This window comes from Bidens hawaiensis, unplaced genomic scaffold (assembly GCF_021521415.1).
Source record: "Bidens hawaiensis isolate Kalapana, Puna unplaced genomic scaffold, B.hawaiensis_p1.1 tig00021502_1, whole genome shotgun sequence".
Lineage (NCBI taxonomy): Eukaryota > Viridiplantae > Streptophyta > Magnoliopsida > Asterales > Asteraceae > Bidens > Bidens hawaiensis.
In genome coordinates this window covers 362,938-378,390 of record NW_027493339.1, presented here as the reverse complement: position 1 = coordinate 378,390, position 15,453 = coordinate 362,938, and positions in this window count along the sequence as shown.

The window sequence follows — 15,453 nt, the reverse complement described above, 5'->3', positions numbered from 1 at the left end:
CCCTTTGGCAACATTGGCAAAAGGGCATAATTATTGATCTGATTCTTTCGTATGTGTATCAAATATTGTATGGAAGTCTTCAAGATTGAATTTCTAATTCGATTCAGTGGTTCGACCTATACTCATTTTTTTCTCCTGCTCGGTGAACATACCCCTTTGGCAATACTGGCAAAATTTCGAACGGGCCCCGGGGTGGCGTCAGGGCATAAATATTGACCCAAGTCTTTTTTATGTCTATAAAATATTGTATGGAAGTCTTCAAGACTGAATTTCTAATTTGATTCAGTGGTTCGACCCATACTCATTTGTTTCTCCTGCTCGGTGAACATACAACTTAGGCAATACTGGCAAAATTTCGAACAGCCCCGGGGTGGCGTCAGGGCATAAATATTGATCCGAGTCTTTTTTTATGTCTATAAAATATTGTATGGAAGTCTCCAATACCGAATTTCTGATCCGATTCAGTTGTTAGACCCAAACTCAGTTTTTTCTTCGACTCGGTGAACATACCCCTTTGGCAATACCGGCAAAATTTCGAACGGGCCGCAGGGTGGCGTCAGGGCAAAATTATTGATCCGATTCTTTTGTATGTGTATAAAATACTGTATGGAAGTCACCAAGACTGAATTTCTGATCTGATTCAGTGGTTCAACCCATACTCAGTTTTTCTCCTGCTCGGTGAACATACCCCTTTGTCAATACTGGCAAAATTTCGAACGGGCCCCGGGGTGGCGTCAGGGCATAAATATTGATCCGATTCTTTTTATGTCTATAAGATATTGTATGGAAGTCTCCAAGACCGAATTTCTGATATGATTCAGTTGTTAGACCCACGCTCAGTTTTTTCTCTGGCTCGGTGTATGTCCCTTTGGCAATACTGGCAAAATTTCGAACGGGCCCCGGGGTGGCGCCAGGGCATAATTATTGATCCGATTCTTTCGTATGTGTATCAAATATTGTATGGAATGTCTCCAAGACTGAATTTCTAATTCGATTCAGTGGTCCGACCCATACTCATTTTTTTCTCCTGCTCGGTGAACATACCTCTTTGGCAATACTAGCAAATTTTCGAACCGGCCCCGGGGTGGCGTCGGGGCATAAATATTGATCCGAGTCTTTCTAATTTCTATAAAATATTGTGTGGAAGTCTCCAAGACTGAATTTCTGATCCGATTCAGTTGTTAGACCCATACTCAGTTTTTTCTTTGGCTCGGTGAACATACCCCTTTGGCAATACTGGCAAAATTTCGAACGGACCACGTGGTGGCTTCAGGGCATAATTATTGATCCTAGTCTTTCGTATGTGTATAAAATATTGAATGGAAGTCTCCGAGTCCGAATTTCTGTTCCAATTCAGTGGTTCTACCCATACTCAGTTTTTTCTCCGGCTCGGTGAGCATACCCCTTTGGTAATACTGGAAAATTTTCGAACGGCCTGCGGGGTGGCGTCAGGGCATAATTATTGATCCGATTCTTTCGTATGTATATAAAATATTGTATGGAAGTCTCCAAGACCGAATTTCTGATCCAACTCAGTGGTTCAACCCATACTCAGTTTGTTCTCCGGCTCGGTGAATATACCCCCTTTGGCAACACTGGCAAAATTTCGAACGGGCCACGGGGTGGCGCCAGGGCATAATTATTGATCCGATTCTTTCGTATGTATATCAAATATTGTATGGAAGTCTTCAAGACTGAATTTCTAATTTGATTCAGTGGTTCGACCCATACTCATTTTTTTCTCCTGCTCGGTGAACATACCAATTTGGCAATAGGCAAAATTTCGAACGGCCCCGCGGTGGCGTCATGGCATAAATATTGATCCGAGTCTTTTTTTTATGTCTATAAAATATTGTATGCAAGTCTCCAATATCGAATTTCTGATCTGATTCAGTTGTTAGACCCAAACTCAGTTTTTTCTTCGGCTCGGTGAACATACCCCTTTAACAATACTAGCTAAATTTCGAACGGACCCCAAGGTGGCGTCAGGGCATAATTATTGATCCTAGTCTTTCGTATGTGTATAAACCACTTTATGGAAGTCTCCAAGTTCAAATTTCTGTCCTGATTCACTGGTTCGACCCATACTCAGTTTTTTCTCCGGCTCGATGAACATACTCCTTTGGCCATACTGGCAAAATTTCGAACGGCCCGCGGGGTGGCGTTAGGGCATAATTATTTATCCGATTCTTTCATATGTGTATAAAATATTTTATGGAAATCTCCAAAACCGAATTTTGGATCTGATTCAGTGGTTCAACCCATACTCAGTTTTTTCTCCTGCTCGGTGAACATACCTCTTTGGCAATACTGGCAAAAATTTCGAACTAGCCCCGGGGTGGCGTCAGGGCATAATTATTGATCCGATTCTTTCGTATATGTATCAAATATTGTATGGAATGTCTCCAAGACTAAATTTCTAATTCGATTCAGTGGTTCGACCCATACTCATTTTTTTCTCCTGCTCGATGAACATACCTCTTTGTCAATACTGGCAAAATTTCGAACGGGCCCCGGGGTGGCGTCAGGGCATAATTAATGATCCGATTCTTTCGTATGTGTATAAAATAATGTATGGAAGTCTCCAAGACCGAATTTCTGATCCAACTCAGTGGTTCGACTCATACTCATTTTGTTCTCCAGCTCGGTGAACATACCCCCTTTGGCAACACTGTCAAAATTTCGAACGGGCCACGGGGTGGCGCCAGGGCATAAATATTGATCCGAGTCTTTTTTTATGTCTATAAAATATTGTATGGAAGTCTCCAATAACGAATTTCTGATCCGATTCAGTTGTTAGACCCAAACTCAGTTTTTTCTTCGACTCGGTGAACATACCCCTTTGGCAATACCGGCAAAATTTCGAACGGGCCGCAGGGTGGCGTCAAGGCATAATTATTGATCCGATTCTTTTGGATGTGTATAAAATACTGTATGGAAGTCTCCAAGACTGAATTTCTGATCTGATTCAGTGGTTCAACCCATACTCAGTTTTTCTCTTGCTCGGTGAACAAACCCCTTTGTCAATACTGGCAAAATTTCGAACGAGCCCCGGGGTGGTGTCAGGGCATAAATATTGATCCGATTCTTTCTTATGTCTATTGGATATTGTATGGAAGTCTCCAAGACCGAATTTCTGATATGATTCAGTTGTTAGACCATGCTCAGTTTTTTCTCTGGCTCGGTGTATGTCCCTTTGGCAATATTGGCAAAATTTCGAACGGGCCCCGGGGTGGCGCCAGGGCATAATTATTGATCTGATTCTTTCGTATGTGTATCAAATATTGTATGGAATGTCTCCAAGACCAAATTTCTGATCTGATTTAGTGGTTCAACCCATACTCAGCTTTTTCTCCGGCTCGATGAACATACCCCTTTGGCAATACTGACAAAATTTCGAACGGGCCCCGGGGTTGCGTCCAGGCATAAATATTGATCCGAGTCTTTCTTATGTCTATAAAATATTGTATGGAAGTCTCCAACACCGAATTTCTGATCCGATTCAGTTGTTAGACACATACTCAGTTTTTTCTCCGGCTCGGTGAACATACCCCTTTGGCAACACAGGCAAAATTCGAACGAGCCCCGGGCTGGCGACAGGGCATAATTATTGATCCGATTCTTTCGTATGTGTATCAAGTATTGTATGGAAGTCTTCAAGACTGAATTTCTAATTCGATTCAGTGGTTCGACCCATACTCATTTTTTTCTCCTGCTCGGTGAACATACAACTTTGGCAATACTGGCAAATTTTCGAATGGCCCCGTGGTGGCGTCAGGGCATAAATATTGATCCGAGTCTTTTTTTTATGTCTATAAAATATTGTATGGAAGTCTCCAATACCGAATTTCTGATCCGATTTAGTTGTTAGACCCAAACTCAGTTTTTTCTTCGACTCGGTGAACATAACCCTTTGGCAATACTGGCAAAATTTCGAACAGACCCCGTGGTGACATCAGGGCATAATTATTGATACTAGTCTTTCGTATGTGTATAAAATATTGTATGGAAGTCTCGAAGTCCGAATTTCTGTCCCGATTCACTGGTTCGACCCATACTCAGTTTTTTTCGGGCTCGGTGAACATACCCCGTTGGCCATACAGGCAAAATTTCGAACGGCCCGCGGGGTGGCGTCAGGGCATAATTATTGATCCGATTCTTTCGTATTTGTATAAAATATTGTATGGAAGTCTCAAAGACCGATTTTTTGATCCGATTCAGTGATTCAACCCATACTCAGTTTTTTCTCCGGCTCGGTGAACATACCACTTTGACAATACTGGAAAAGATTCGAACGGGCCGCGGGGTGGCGTCAGGCTATAATTATTGATCCGATTCTTTCGTTTGTGTATCAAATATTGTATGGAAGTCTTTAAGATTGAATTTCTTATCCGATTCAGTGGTTCAACCCATACTCATTTTTTTCTCCTGCTCGGAGAAGATACCCCTTTGTCAATACAGGCAAAATTTCGAACGGGCCCCGAGGTGGCGTCAGGGGATAATTAATGATCCGATTCTTTCGTATGTGTATAAAATAATGTATGGAAGTCTCCAAGACCAAATTTCTGATCTGATTTGGTGGTTCAACCCATACTCAGCTTTTTCTCCGGCTCAGTGAACATACCCCTTTGGCAATACTGACAAAATTTCTAACGGGCCCCGAGGTGGAGTCAGGGCATAAATATTGATCCGATTCTTTCTTATGTCTATAAAATATTGTATGGAAGTCTCCAAGACCGAATTTCTGATCCGATTCAGTTGTTAGACCCATACTCAGTTTTTTCTCCGGCTCGGTGAACATACCCCTTTGGCAATACTGGCAAAATTTCGAACACGCCCCGGGGTGGCGTCAGGGCATAATTATTGATCCGATTCTTTCGTATGTGTATCAAATATATTATGGAATGTCTCCAAGACTGAATTTCTAATTCGATTCAGTGGTCCGACCCATGCTCATTTTTTCTCCTGCTCGGTGAACATACCTCTTTGGCAATACTAGCAAATTTTCGAACCGGCCCCGGGGTGGCGTCGGGGCATAAATATTGATCCGAGTCTTTCTTATTTCTATAAAATATTGTACGGAAGTCTCCAAGACCGAATTTCTGATCCGATTCAGTTGTTAGACCCATACTCAGTTTTTTCTTTGGCTCGGTGAACATACCCCTTTGGCAATACTGGAAAAATTTTGAACGGACCACGTGGTGGCGTCAGGGCAAAATTATTGATCCTAGTCTTTCGTATGTGTATAAAATATTGAATGGAAGTCTCCAAGTCCGAATTTCGGTTCCGATTCAGTGGTTCTACCCATACTCGGTTTTTTCTCCGGCTCGGTGAGCATACCCCTTTGGTAATGCTGGAAAATTTTCGAACGGCCTGCGGGGTGGCGTCAGGGCATAATTATTGATCCGATTCTTTCGTATGTTTATAAAATATTGTATGGAAGTCTCCAAGACCGAATTTCTGATCCTACTCAGTGGTTCAACCCATACTCAGTTTGTTCTCCGGCTCGGTGAACATACCCCCTTTGGCAACACTGGCAAAATTTCAAACGGGCCACGGGGTGGCGCCAGGGCATAATTATTGATCCGATTCTTTCGTATGTGTATCAAATATTGTATGGAAGTCTTCAAGACTGAATTTCTAATTTGATTCAGTGGTTCGACCCATACTCATTTTTTTCTCCTGCTCGGTGAACATACCAATTTGGCAATAGGCAAAATTTCGAACGGCCCCGCGGTGGCGTCAGGGCATTAATATTGATCCGAGTCTTTTTTTTTATGTCTATAAAATATTGTATGTAAGTCTCCAATATCGAATTTCTGATCTGATTCAGTTGTTAGACCCATACTCAGTTTTTTCTTCGGCTCGGTGAACATACCCCTTTGACAATACTGGCTAAATTTCGAACGGACCTCAAGGTGGCGTCAGGGTATAATTATTGATCCTAGTCTTTCGTATGTGTATAAACCACTTTATGGAAGTCTCCAAGTTCAAATTTCTGTGCTGATTCACTGGTTCGACCCATACTCAGTTTTTTCTCCGGCTCGGTGAACATACTCCTTTGGCCATACTGGCAAAATTTCGAACTGCCCGCGGGGTGGCGTTAGCGCATAATTATTTATCCGATTCTTTCGTATGTGTATAAAATATTTTATGGAAATCTCCAAAACCGAATTTTGGATCTGATTCAGTGGATCAACCCATACTCAGTTTTTTCTCCGGCTCAGTGAACATACCTCTTTGGCAATACTGGCAAAATTTCGAACGGCACGAGGGGTTGCGTTAGGGCTTAATTATTGATCTGATTCTTTCATATGTGTATAAATTATTTTATGGAAGTCTCCAAAACCGAATTTTAGATCTGATTCATTGGTTCAACCCATACTCAGTTTGTTCTCCGGCTCGGTGAACATACCCCCTTTGGCAACACAGGCAAAATTTCGAACGGGCCACGGGGTGGCGCCAGTGCATAATTATTGATCCGATTCTTTCGTATGTGTATCAAATATTGTATGGAAGTCACCATGACTGAATTTCTAATTCGATTCAGTGGTTCGACCCATACTCATTTTTTTTCTCCTGCTCGGTGAACATACCACTTTGGCAATACTGGTAAAATTTCGAACGGCCCCGGGGTGGCGTCAGGGCATAAATATTGATCCGAGTCTGTTTTTATGTCTATAAAATATTGTATGGAAATATCTAATACCGAATTTCTGATCCGATTCAGTTGTTAGACCCAAACTCAGTTTTTTTCGACTCGGTGAACATACCCCTTTGACAATACTGGCAAAATTTCGAACAGACCCTGTGGTGGCATCAGGGCCTAATTATTGATCCTAGTCTTTCGTATGTGTATAAAATATTGTATGGAAGTCTCGAAGTCCGAATTTCTGTCCCGATTCACTGGTTCGACCCATACTCAGTTTTTTTCCGGCTCGGGGAACATGCCCCGTTGGCCATACAGGCAAAATTTCGAACGGCCCGCGGGGTGGCGTCAGGGCATAATTATTGATTCGATTCTTTCGTATGTGTATAAAATATTGTATGGAAGTCTCCAAGACCGATTTTTTGATCCGATTCAGTGATTCAACCCATACTCAGTTTTTTCTCCGGCTTGGTGAACATACCTCTTTGGCAATACTAGCAAGGATTCGAACGGGGCGCGGGGTGGCGTCAGGCCATAATTATTGATTCGATTCTTTCGTTTGTGTATAAAATATTGTATGGAAGTCTCAAATATTGAATTTCTTATCCGATTTAGTGGTTCAACCCATACTCAGTTTTTTCTCCTGCTCGGAGAAGATACCCCTTTGTCAATACGGGCAAAATTTTGAACGGCCCCCGGGGTGGAGTCAGGGCATAATTAATGATCCGATTCTTTCGTATGTGTATAAAATAATGTAGGGAAGTCTCCAATACCAAATTTCTGATCTGATTTAGTGGTTCAAATCATACTCAGCTTTTTCTCCGGCTCAGTGAACATACACCTTTGTCAATACTGACAAAATTTCTAACGGGCCCTGGGTGGCGTCAGGGCATAAATATTGATCCGATTCTTTCTTATGTCTATAAAATATTGTATGGAAGTCTCCAAGACCGAATTTCTGATCCGATTCAGTTGTTAGACACATACTCAGTTTTTTCTCCGGCTCGGTGAACATACCCCTTTGGCAATACTGGCAAAATTTCGAACAGGCCCCGGGGTTGCGTCAGGGCATAATTATTGATCCGATTCTTTCGTATGTGTATCAAATATTGTATAGAATGTCTCCAAGACTGAATTTCTCATTCGATTTAGTGGTTCGACCCATACTCATTTTTTTCTCCTGCTCGGAGAACATACATCTTTGACAATACTAGCAAAATTTCGAACCGGCCCCGGGTTGGCGTCGCGGCATAAATATTGATCCGAGTCTTTCTTATGTCCATAAAATATTTTACGGAAGTCTCCAAGACCCAATTTCTGTTCCGATTCAGTGGTTCTACCCATACTCATTTTTTTCTCCGGCTCGGTGAACATACCTCTTAAGCCATACCGGCAAAATTTCGAACGGCACGCGGGGTTGCGTTAGGGCATAATTATTGATCTGATTCTTTCGTATGTGTATAAATTATTTTATGGAAGTCTCCAAAACCGAATTTTTGATCTGATTCAGTGGTTCAACCCATACTCAGTTTGTTCTCCGGCTCGGTGAACATACCCCCTTTGGCAAGACTGGCAAAATTTCGAACGGGCCACGGGGTGGCGCCAGGGCATAATTATTGATCCGATTCTTTCGTATGTGTATCAAGTATTGTATGGAAGTCTCCATGACTGAATTTCTAATTCGATTCAGTGGTTCGACCCATACTCATTTTTTTCTCCTGCTCGGTGAACATACCACTTTGGCAATACTGGCAAAATTTCGAACGGCCCCGGGGTGGCGTCAGGGCATAAATATTGATCCGAGTCTTTTTTTATGTCTATAAAATATTGTATGGAAGTCTCTAATACCGAATTTCTGATCCGATTCAGTTGTTAGACCCAAACTCAGTTTTTTCTTCGACTCGGTGAAATACCCCTTTGGCAATACTGGCAAAATTTCGAACAGACCCCGTGGTGGCATCAGGGCATAATTATTGATCCTAGTCTTTCGTATGTGTATAAAATATTGTATGGAAGTCTCGAAGTCCGAATTTCTATCCCGATTCACTGTTTCGACCCATACTCAGTTTTTTTCGCCTCGGTGAACATACCCCGTTGGCCATACAGGCAAAATTTCGAACGGCCCGCGGGGTGGCGTCAGGGCATAATTATTGATCCGATTCTTTCGTATGTGTATAAAATATTGTATGGAAATCTCCAAGACCGATTTTTTGATCCGATTCAGTGATTCAACCCATACTCAGTTTTTTCTCCGGCTCGGTGAACATACCTCTTTGGCAATACTGGAAAAGATTCGAACGGGCCGCGGGGTGGCGTCAGGCCATAATTATTGATCCGATTCTTTCGTTTGTGTATCAAATATTGTATGGAAGTCTCCAAGATTGAATTTCTTTTCCGATTCAGTGGTTCAACCCATACTCAGTTTTTTCTCCTGCTCGGAGAAGATACCCCTTTGTCAATACAGGCAAAATTTCGAACGGGCCGCGGGGTGGCGTCAGGGCATAATTAATAATCCGATTATTTCGTATGTGTATAAAATAATGTATGGAAGTCTCCAAGACCAAATTTCTGATCTGATTTAGTGGTTCAACCCATACTCAGCTTTTTCTCCGGCTTAGTGAACATACACCTTTGTCAATCCTGACAAAATTTCTAACGGGCCCGGGGTGGCGTCAGGGCATAAATATTGATCCGATTCTTTCTTATGTCTATAAAATATTGTATGGAAGTCTCCAAGACCGAATTTCTGATCCGATTCAGTTGTTAGACACATACTCAGTTTTTTCTCCGGCTCGGTGAACATACCCCTTTGGCAATACTGGAAAAATTTCGAACAGGCCCCGGGGTGGCGTCAGGGCAATATTATTGATCCGATTCTTTCGTATGTGTATCAAATATTGTATGGAATGTCTCCAAGACTGAATTTCTAATTCGATTTAGTGGTTCGACCCATACTCATTTTTTTCTCCTGCTCGGTGAACATACCTCTTTGACAATACTAGCAAAATTTCGAACGGCCCCGGGTTGGCGTCGGGGCATAAATATTGATCCGAGTCTTTCTTATGACCATAAAATATTGTACGGAAGTCTCCAAGACCGTATTTCTGTTCCGATTCAGTGGTTCTACCCATACTCAATTTTTTCTCCGGCTCGGTGAACATACCTCTTTGGCCATACTGGCAAAATTTCGAACGCCACGCGGGGTTGCGTTAGGGCATAATTATTGATCTGATTCTTTCGTATGTGTATAAATTATTTTATGGTAGTCTCCAAAACCGAATTTTTGATCTGATTCAGTGGTTCAACCCATACTCAGTTTGTTCTCCGGCTCGGTGAACATACCCCCTTTGGCAACACTGGCAAAATTTCGAACGGGCCACGGGGTGGCGCCAGGGCATAATTATTGATCCGATTCTTTCGTATGTGTATCAAGTATTGTATGGAAGTCTCCATGACTGAATTTCTAATTCGATTCAGTGGTTCGACCCATACTCATTTTTTTCTCCTGCTCGGTGAACATACCACATTGGCAATACTGGCAAACTTTCGAACGGCCCCGGGGTGGCGTCAGGGCATAAATATTGATCCGAGTCTTTTTTTATGTCTATAAAATATTGTATGGAAGTCTCTAATACCGAATTTCTGATCCGATTCAGTTGTTAGACCCAAACTCAGTTTTTTCTTCGACTCGGTGAAATACCCCTTTGGCAATACTGGCAAAATTTCGAACAGACCCCGTGGTGGCATCAGGGCATAATTATTGATCCTAGTCTTTCGTATGTGTATAAAATATTGTATGGAAGTCTCGAAGTCCGAATTTCTATCCCGATTCACTGTTTCGACCCATACTCAGTTTTTTTCGCCTCGGTGAACATACCCCGTTGGCCATACAGGCAAAATTTCGAACGGCCCGCGGGGTGGCGTCAGGGCATAATTATTGATCCGATTCTTTCGTATGTGTATAAAATATTGTATGGAAATCTCCAAGACCGATTTTTTGATCCGATTCAGTGATTCAACCCATACTCAGTTTTTTCTCCGGCTCGGTGAACATACCTCTTTGGCAATACTGGAAAAGATTCGAACGGGCCGCGGGGTGGCGTCAGGCCATAATTATTGATCCGATTCTTTCGTTTGTGTATCAAATATTGTATGGAAGTCTCCAAGATTGAATTTCTTTTCCGATTCAGTGGTTCAACCCATACTCAGTTTTTTCTCCTGCTCGGAGAAGATACCCCTTTGTCAATACAGGCAAAATTTCGAACGGGCCGCGGGGTGGCGTCAGGGCATAATTATTGATCCGATTCTTTCGTATGTGTATCAAGTATTGTATGGAAGTCTCCATGACTGAATTTCTAATTCGATTCAGTGGTTCGACCCATACTCATTTTTTTCTCCTGCTCGGTGAACATACCACTTTGGCAATACTGGCAAAATTTCGAACGGCCCCGGGGTGGCGTCAGGGCATAAATATTGATCCGAGTCTTTTTTTATGTCTATAAAATATTGTATGGAAGTCTCTAATACCGAATTTCTGATCCGATTCAGTTGTTAGACCCAAACTCAGTTTTTTCTTCGACTCGGTGAAATACCCCTTTGGCAATACTGGCAAAATTTCGAACAGACCCCGTGGTGACATCAGGGCATAATTATTGATACTAGTCTTTCGTATGTGTATAAAATATTGTATGGAAGTCTCGAAGTCCGAATTTCTGTCCCGATTCACTGGTTCGACCCATACTCAGTTTTTTTCGGGCTCGGTGAACATACCCCGTTGGCCATACAGGCAAAATTTCGAACGGCCCGCGGGGTGGCGTCAGGGCATAATTATTGATCCGATTCTTTCGTATTTGTATAAAATATTGTATGGAAGTCTCAAAGACCGATTTTTTGATCCGATTCAGTGATTCAACCCATACTCAGTTTTTTCTCCGGCTCGGTGAACATACCACTTTGACAATACTGGAAAAGATTCGAACGGGCCGCGGGGTGGCGTCAGGCCATAATTATTGATCCGATTCTTTCGTTTGTGTATCAAATATTGTATGGAAGTCTCCAAGATTGAATTTCTTTTCCGATTCAGTGGTTCAACCCATACTCAGTTTTTTCTCCTGCTCGGAGAAGATACCCCTTTGTCAATACAGGCAAAATTTCGAACGGGCCGCGGGGTGGCGTCAGGGCATAATTAATAATCCGATTATTTCGTATGTGTATAAAATAATGTATGGAAGTCTCCAAGACCAAATTTCTGATCTGATTTAGTGGTTCAACCCATACTCAGCTTTTTCTCCGGCTTAGTGAACATACACCTTTGTCAATACTGACAAAATTTCTAACGGGCCCGGGGTGGCGTCAGGGCATAAATATTGATCCGATTCTTTCTTATGTCTATAAAATATTGTATGGAAGTCTCCAAGACCGAATTTCTGATCCGATTCAGTTGTTAGACACATACTCAGTTTTTTCTCCGACTCGGTGAACATACCCCTTTGGCAATACTGGCAAAATTTCGAACGGGCCACGGGGTGGCGCCAGGGCATAATTATTGATCCGATTCTTTCGTATGTGTATCAAGTATTGTATGGAAGTCTCCATGACTGAATCTTTAATTCGATTCAGTGGTTCGACCCATACTCATTTTTTTCTCCTGCTCGGTGAACATACCATTTTGGCAATAGTGGCAAAATTTCGAACGGCCCCAGGGTGGCGTCAGGGCATAAATATTGATCCAAGTCTTTTTTTATGTCTATAAAATATTGTATGGAAGTCTCTAATACCGAATTTCTGATCCGATTCAGTTGTTAGACCCAAACTCAGTTTTTTCTTCGACTCGGTGAACTTACCCCTTTGGCAATACTAGCAAAATTTCGAACAGGCCCCGTGGTGGCATCAGGGCATAATTATTGATCCTAGTCTGTTTTTTCTCCGGCTCGGTGAACATACCCCTTTGGCAATACAGGCAAAATTTCAAACGGGCCGCGGGGTGGCGTCAGGGCATAATTTTTTATCCGATTATTTCGTATGTGTAGAAAATAATGTATGTAAGTCTCCAAGACCGAATTTCTGATCCGATTCACTGGTTAGACCGATACTCAATTTTTTCTCCGGCTCGGTGAACAATCCCCTTTGACAATACTGGCAAAAGTTCGTACGGGCCGCGGGGTGGCGTCAGGGTATAATTATTGATCCGATTCATTCGTATTGTATGAAATATTGTATGGATGTCTCCAAGACAGAATTTCTGATACGATTGAGTGGTTCGACCCATACTTAGTTTTTTCTCATGCTCGGTGAACATACCCCTTTAGCAATACTGGAAAAATTTCGAACGGGCCGCGGGGTGGCGTCAGGGCATACATATTGATCCGATTCTTTCGTATGTGTATAAAATATTGTATGGAAGTCTCCAAGACCGAATTTCTGATCCGATTGAGTGGTTCAACCCATACTCAGTTTTTTCTCTGGCTCGGTGAACATACCCCTTTGGCAATACTGGTAAAATTTTGAACGGGCCGCGGAGTGTCGTCAAGGCATAGTTATTTATCCGATTCTTTCGTATGTGTATCAAATATTGTATGGAAGTATCTAAGACTGAATTTCTGATTCGATTTAGTGGTTCGAACGGACCCCGTGGTGGCGTCAGGGCATAATTATTGATCCGAGTCTTTCTTATGTCTATAAAATATTGTATGGATGTCTCCAAGACCAAATTTCTGATCCGATTCAGTTGTTAAACCCATACTCGGTTTTTTCTTCGGCTCGGTGAACATACCCCTTTGGCAATACTGGCAAAATTTCGAACGGACCCCGTGGTGGCGTCAGGGTATAATTATTGATCCTAGTCTTTCGTATGTGTATAAAATATTGTATGGAAGTCTCCAAGTCTGAATTTTTGTTCCGATTCAGTGATTCTACCCATACTCGGTTTTTTCTCCGGCTCGATGAACATACCCCTTTGGCAATACTGGCAAAATTTCGAACGGCCCGCGGGGTGGCGTCAGGGCATAATTATTTATCCGATTCTTTCGTATGTATATAAAATATTGTATGGAAGTCTCCAAGATCAAATTTCTGATCCGATTCAGTGGTTAGACCGATACTCTGTTTTTTCTCCGGCTCGGTGAACATACCCCTTTGGCAATACTAGAAAAATTTCGAACGGGCCGCGGGGTGGCATCAGGGCATAATTTTTTATCTGATTATTTCGTATGTGTAGAAAATAATGTATGTAAGTCTCCAAGACCAAATTTCTGATCCGATTCACTGGTTAGACCGATACTCAATTTTTTTTCCGGCTCGGTGAACAATCCCCTTTGACAATACTGGCAAAAGTTCGATAGGGCCGCGGGGTGGCGTCAGGGAATAATTATTGATCCGATTCATTCGTATTGTATGAAATATTGTATGGAAGTCTCCAAGACCGAATTTCTGATCCGATTGAGTGGTTCGACCCATACTTAGTTTTTTCTCCGGCTCGGTGAACATACCCCTTTGGCAATATTGGAAAATTTTCGAACGGGCCGCGGTGTGGCGTCTGGACATAATTATTGATCTGATTCTTTTTTCTGTGTATAAAATGTTGTATGGAACTCTCAAAGACCGAATTTCTGATCCGATTCAGTGGTTCGACCCATACTCAGTTTTTTCTCCGGATCGGTGAACGTACCCATTTGGCAATACTGACAAAATTTTAAGCGGGCGTCGGGGTGGCGCGAGGGCATGATTAGTGATCCAGTTCTTTCGTAGGGTCATAAAATATTGTATGGAAGTCTCCAAGACAGAATTTATGATCTGATTCAATGGTTCGGCCCATACAAAGTTTATTCCCCGGCTCAGTGAACGTACCCGTTTTGCAATACTAGGAAAATTTCGAACTTGCACCGGGGTGGCGTCAGGGCATAATTATTGATTCGATTATTTCGTATGGTTATAAAATATTGTATTGAAGTCTCTCCAAGACCGAATTTCTGATCGGAATTCAGTGGTTCGACCCATACTCAGCTTTTTCTCCGGCTCGGTGAACGTACCCCTTTGGCAATACTGGCAAAATTTCAAATGGGCCCCGGGGTGGCGTGTGGGCATAATTCTTGATCCGGTTCTAACGTAGGGTCATAAAATATTCTATGGAAGTCTCCAAGACCGAATTTCTGATCCGATTCAGTGGTTCGACCCATACTCAGTTTTTCTCATACTCGGTGAACATTCCCCTTGGCAATACTGGTAAAATTTCGAATGGGCCGCGGGGTGGCGTCCGGGCATAATTAATTATCCGATTCTTTCGAAGGGTCATAAAATATTGTATGGAAGTCTCCAAGACCGAATTTATGATCCGATTAAGTGGTTCGACCCATACTCAGTTTTTTCTCTGGCTCGGTGAACATACCCCTTTGACAATACTGGCGAAATTTCGAACGGGCCCCGGGGTGGCGTCAGGGTATAATTATTGATTCGATTCTTTCTTAGGGTCATAAAATATTGTAGGAAGTCTCTAAGACCGAATTTATGATCCGATTCAGTGGTTCGACTCATACTCAGTTTTTCTCCGGCTCGTGAACATACTTCTTTGGCAATATTGACAAAATTTCGAACGGGCTATGGGGTGGCGTCAGGGCGTAACTATTCATCTGATTCTTTCGTAGGGTCATAAAATATCGTATGAAAGTTTTCAAGATCGAATTGCTGATCTGATTTAGTGATTCGACCCATACTCAGTTTTTCCTCTTACTCGGTGAACAACTATTTAGTATATATTCTACTTCAAGTAAGGAACTGTAATAAACCATACAAACACGTGTTTCTAATGT